The sequence below is a fragment of the Lepisosteus platostomus genome, chromosome 13 (genome assembly GCF_059453375.1).
Source record: "Lepisosteus platostomus isolate fLepPlt1 chromosome 13, fLepPlt1.hap1, whole genome shotgun sequence".
NCBI lineage: Eukaryota > Metazoa > Chordata > Actinopteri > Semionotiformes > Lepisosteidae > Lepisosteus > Lepisosteus platostomus.
In genome coordinates, this window is record NC_142623.1 from 30,454,207 (window position 1) to 30,460,356 (window position 6,150).

Genomic DNA, 6,150 nt, shown 5'->3' on the forward strand with positions numbered 1-6,150 from the left:
ACTCTGTATTACAGTGTTACTGTATTAACAGCAGCAGTAGTAATATTAACAACAATACCACTAATAATAACGAGAAGAATCGGTGTACCAAAAATGTGTCTGCTTCCTTTCCGCTTCTTATTATATTTACATTAAGTAAAAATGAAACAAGCTGAGACATGGGCAAAACGTAAAATTAAAATGGGATCCTGTATCTTTAACACATTGCCATGCTGCGTAAGTAAAAGGCAGTATGGTAGGTTCTACAAGGAATTTGAGATGCAAATGTACTGCAGCTCCTAGTATTCTGCCTGTCCCTGTGTGGTTGTAAAATGTGTGTGCCTGTGTGTGTGTGGGGGGGTTGTCCCGTGTATGGAGAGAGCACCTGCTTTCTTTTTTCTTCCCATTTTAGGAGAACGGGATCAATCTCATTACCAGTAGGGCTGCAAATTGATGGGTCAGAGAGCACAGAGAGTGTCTTGCGCAGAACAGCTGGGGCCATAGCCACAAACCTCATTAAAGTAAGCTGCTTCTATTTTCAGCCTGTAATAGAGCTTCACGGCTTGATTATTTTCACTGAGGCCAGGTCATTACAAACGCACATTTTCCTCCGCACACAGCCTCAGTCTTCCATTTGTGTATGCAGCAGAAGTCAGTATAGAGACAAAAGAGGGAATTCGCCAGCTAAACCTTGTTTAACGAAACTAGCGGTGATGAGACCCATCGCCTTCTCTTGCTGTAGATGTTCTCCGAAAGTCTTTTCCTTCTTTGTTTTTGTTTTGTAACCCTGCGCAATAAGACACAATGTGCCTCCTGCACTCGCTGGCAAGTGGGTGTATTTTGATTGTATTCGAGTCCAATGAAGTGATTATCTTCAGGCCGAGGTGCAGAACAATGCATCTTTTGATTTATTTTAATTGTGTGTACCTAACGAGGAATCAAGATGTAGTAGCAGTGAATGATCACTATTTAAACGTTCTTTCATCATGAAATCACATTTCTTCCATCATGTTCCCAGTATATTGCATTCAATTCAATTTCACTTCCTCTGACTGCTCCTGCTATACATTTCCTCTCTGTGTAATTTACCTCATTGTGTTGGACTGTTTTGCATTTCTGGAATAATATTCCTATTTTAACATTGGATCTTTATCTTCCATAGAAGGAGATTCTTGTGACTCCTCTTGATCATTTTCATGAGTTTACTGTTTCATTAAAAATAATCACAGTGCACGTACATCTTTGCATTTTGCTTGATGTCCAAAATGTTAAGCATGCAGAAAAAGTAGCGCATCGCGAATACATTTTTAAACAGCCCCTCTCTCAGCTGAGTAAGTCATCAAACCTTAATGATTACATTTTCTATGCCAGTGCAATGTGAGGGGACAGTTAAGGACTAATTTGGAGGAATTCTGTTTCGGAGTGTTATCAGGGCTTCTCTTTCAATATCTCCAACCTTTGATCCTTCAAAGTCTCGCTTGATTATATAAACTACAGTGTGAGGCTTTGAACATTAATTTAATCAGTCATAAACCAGGAGGAAAACAGAGAGTGTAAAGGAAGAGCAATGGGGGGTGGAGGGGAGGTTGAAGATTAAAAAGCAAATTGCAGTCCAGAGCTTTCTTCAAACATCGTGCTGTATTTTTGCATGGTGACATCCAGAAAATATTTCTGAGACTGGATTTAGATTTCATCCGATGTATTTATTCACTGAAAACCATTCTGTCTGCCTCCTGGACCCATGTGTAAAAAATGCTGCATCACTGTGCTGCTCTGTGTGTCTTCTACCAGCACAAAATGGAGGAGTGAGACTAGGCATGGCTTTTGACTTAACTAGTTATTAATAAGTATTGCAAACACACATGTGAGCTATTTATCCAGGTGGGGCTGGCATTTTATAGACCTTACATAGGTTGAATAAACTGATTTCTACAACAGTTTCAATACAGGTGTTGATCCTCCTGAACTGGGTTTTATTCATCCCTATCTCACCCACTCTTACAAACCGTGAATGAAAACAAGGATAGGGTGATAGGGTAACACCTTATTGATCAGGCCCACAGTGCTTGGTTTATTGGGTTTTTTTTCCAACTCACATGCCAATCTCCTTTAAAAGCTCCACAAGCAAGAGGATATTTAATCACGTATGATGACAGTATGGGATTGAAGGACGATTTGATCATTTTCTCTGGGATGACACGGAAAACCGTGTCAAAGTGTATGAGAGCAAAGCCCAAGAACAGTTCATTATAAATATCTCCTTCAACAACATTTATGAAAAATGACATCTAGTTTTACCTGCTTGTCTTTTATGAAATCGTCTAAAGAGAGGACATGAATTATATCTGTCCAGTTCATGCAATTTCGGTTACAATTAGAATTGAAAACATTGATCATCTTTTTGTTGTACACTACCTCTCAGGATTCCCACTTTTAAATAATCCAAAATAAGAATGTTAGAAGATGTGTACATTTCTTTTTTTTTAAAAAGCACATAGTTTGTGAACACTCCTTTACATATCCAGAGCATGTTTTAATATTATTTTACATAACAACTGTGTGGGCAAAAGAGATGAATAAAACATTTAATACATTAAAAAATTCATTAGCCCTTTTGAGACGTAATTGTGGTACAGCTGAGAGAAGAATATATTTTGTGACACAGCCACATTGTCCTGTGCAAAACCATGGTAAAGCAGGACATAAAATATTTAAAAATACACACAAAGAGATTGAAATTGGACACGCTAGTGGGATGCTGTTCTTCTTCTGTGTATGAGCCTTCTAATTCCTTTTTTGTTCTTACTGAGATATATATGGTTGTCACTTTCTTGAGGAGTTTATAGTTTGGTTATTCATGCCTTCCAGATCCCTGGATAGTTCCTCTCCTGCCTGTCTTCTGCAAGTACATTCCTGACCCTGGTTATTTCCAGACATTATGTACAGTACAAACATTATAAACGATATAAAACAGTGCTGTCTCCGCACAGCCTTCATAACGCCAAAGGAATGCTTCTGAAAGCAAAACACCTGGCCCACATTTACGCAAATCCTGCTTTCGTTTGTTTTTGGTCTAAATGGCAGGCTTCGTGTCATGGAAGATCTCCAGTACCTGTGGTTTTAAAGGGAAGATGAAAGATTGGGATATTCTCTAGGTTAATACAGGGTTTGCATTTGCCCTGGGTTCAGTGTGGGCTTTATTGCTTTTAATTAAGTCTCCTCTAGTCAGAAATGAAGAGTATAAGAAAATGCACTTCCAATATAAAATATTCCCTGAGACAGTCAGTGAAGCATTAGCTGTTTCTGTATTTTTTATACTTACTCGAATGAGTTCAGCAGGAAAATCACACTGTGCAGACCCAACCAGGGTTCTCCAAGCTTTCTGTGCAGCCCAGCTCTCCCCTCTGAAAGTCCAGGACCAGAACTGGGAAATTCAGATTCCAGAACTATGGAACAAGCGGCCCATTCTGCCATGTCAATAATACTAATACCCTCCCTGCCTTTTGAAATATGAACAGTGAAACATAAAACAGAGGACACAAGTGGAAGGTAAGGAGAAGTGCATTTAAAGCTGATAATAAGAGGCTCTTCTCTACACAAAGGGTTCAGGGGGGCTGGAATAAGATACCCAGCCATGTCGTCAAAGGCTAGCCAAACAACTTTTAAGAAACAACTGGAAAACTTCACTAAACTCAGATCTATGAGCTTTTGGAAAACCCGATGAGGTTGTCGGGCCTCCTGGTGTCTGTGATCTGTCTTGTGTTCTTATTTTCTAAATCACTGGGCTGCATGCTTAACTGAGCACAAGGATTTGCAGCAGAGAACAGGCTTCAAGGCACTGCACTGCTGCTTATTCCCCTTTTCGTGTCATTGTTGCATGCAGATTGACCCAACTCTGTTCATATTTTGCTGACAGGGATGCAGCGGTTTGGCAGAGAAATGCTGAGTAAGAGGCCAGCTGAGCTTCCACCTAGTGATGTATGAAGCAGTTCCATCAATAATTTAAATTCCTCCATGGAACAGTATCCATAGAGACGAAAGCTTCAATTTCTCCTTATGTGAAGGATGGTATTACAGAGGTGATCTGTCTGACAGGCCACAGTTCCAATTAGAATGGTTATTGAGCAGTTTTTTTTTGCTTGTTTCTTTTTTTACTGTCTGATTAAACACACACGTGAAAGAATCTTCCTGTCACCCTTGTTTTTGAGAACCTTTTGGCTGTTTTTGGAACGAGAAAGATCACTGTATGTGGGGTGGGGGGGGGGGCAGTAATTCACTCTTTACAAACCTTCTGAAAAATGTTTGAATATGCAGAGTTGCTAAAAGCGGCTCAGCTCTGTTTGTATTTGGTTTGGCTCTGGCTTTTGCAAACTTCACTTTCTGTTTGTGGCTTAATTATTGTAACACATGTTCCCTGCAGTGGATTTGCTACTCTCCAAATTGAAATTGTCTGCAATGGGAATGCATAGCTTAAATAAGAATTGATTCCTTGGGCAGGTTATCTTCAACCTTCAATCCTTTTCTTTTTAATGTTGTGGATTATGACATGGGTGTCACAGTGGTTAGCATTGCTGCCTCACAGCACTGGAGCCCTGGGTTCAATTCCTGGGGTGCTGTCTGTGTGGAGTCTGTATGTTCTTCCTGTATTTGTGTGGGTTTCCTTGGGGTGCTCTGGTTTCTGCTCACAGTCTAATGACATTTTTTGTTTCTCACAAAATAAACTTTATTTTACAATAAACATCTGACCATAAATACACGCTCATGCAAAGTCATGTAATCTCTACCATATTACGAAAGTTCTTAAAAAGGGTGATTGTCCTTTATCAGTCTGAGCAAGTGGAGGCTGGGGCTGGATTTGCACAATAAAAGAGGCCCTCTAAGCCCTACTGCTTCCCCTGTGCTAGCTCTGAAACCACGGTCGTCCAGTCCTCCGCAGGAGTGCAAAGGGACAGGTTTTTCCTCCTTAGTCCCTGTACAGTCCCTCCCAGCGCTCCCTCGCCATTGAGAAGCCCCATTTGGCAACGTCGTGCTTCATCCTCCCTCTGAGGTTCTCTCTCCTCCAGCTCCCTCGCTCCCCACTCTGCGTTGTGCCAGATGAGAGTGTTCCTCGCGTTCCACAGCCCTTGTTTTGTTAGGGACACCAGCAGCCAAAGCGAGTACTGTGTCCCTCTGTCCGGCCTGGTCAGTACCAGCCCCTTGCAGGATGCACTGGGTTGTCCAGTGTTGTCCATTCTGCCTCATGCCACTTTGCGAAGAGACAGCTCCAGAACACATGCTCCCGTAACCCCTCAATGAAACACGGGTCCCGGGGGCAATGCGGGTTCCTGGTCAGCATGTGTCTGTAGACGACCTCTCTGGTGCACGGCCATCCCACAGTTCAATGACATCTAGGTAGGTTAATTGGCTACTGGGAAAATTGGCCTGATCTGAGCGTGTGCTTGTCTGTGAGTCCGTGCCCTGTAATGGGTTGGTGACCTGTCAAGGGTGTATTCTGTCTTGTGCCTGTGGCTTGCCAGAATAATCCAGAGCCCCCCTCACAACCCTGTATTGGATAAAGTAGTTAGGAAATGGATGGATGAATGGGCTACAATATTGATTTGTATAGATTATATTTACTGATAATACTACTGTATCTCAAGTCTGTGTATAACAGCCCATTCTGTATGCTTTCTTGCAGCCCCTGTTGAAAGACACTGTCTACTATTAAATGTCAAGATAACGGATCTTTACCCTTTTAATTCTGGATGCATCATGTTCTGTGTATGACCATAGTGTCACATGACATTATCTAAAAAATATTGAAGGTTTTGAGTAACATTCTTAATTAGAATCTGACTAAAGCTTGGGTTGTGCAAAAATTGATTTCCAATCTGTCCCCTAGAGATACTATCATGCATATTGACCCCTGTGTTAAGAGTTCACTGGGTGATAGATAGATCTATCTAGTCTATTTATCTGACAGATGCTTAATACATATCTGTCTGTTTAAGAATAAATAAGCAAACCGTTCTTAGTCCCAGTAATTACAGAAGAAACAGCTGATCTAGAGATGAGAGGGTTCTGGCATACCCAGGTAAAACTCCAGAGGAACCACCACACGTTTTGCATATCCTTGCATTCAAAGCCTCATTAATTAGCAGTTTTTTTAGTCTTAAAATATGCACAGATTTG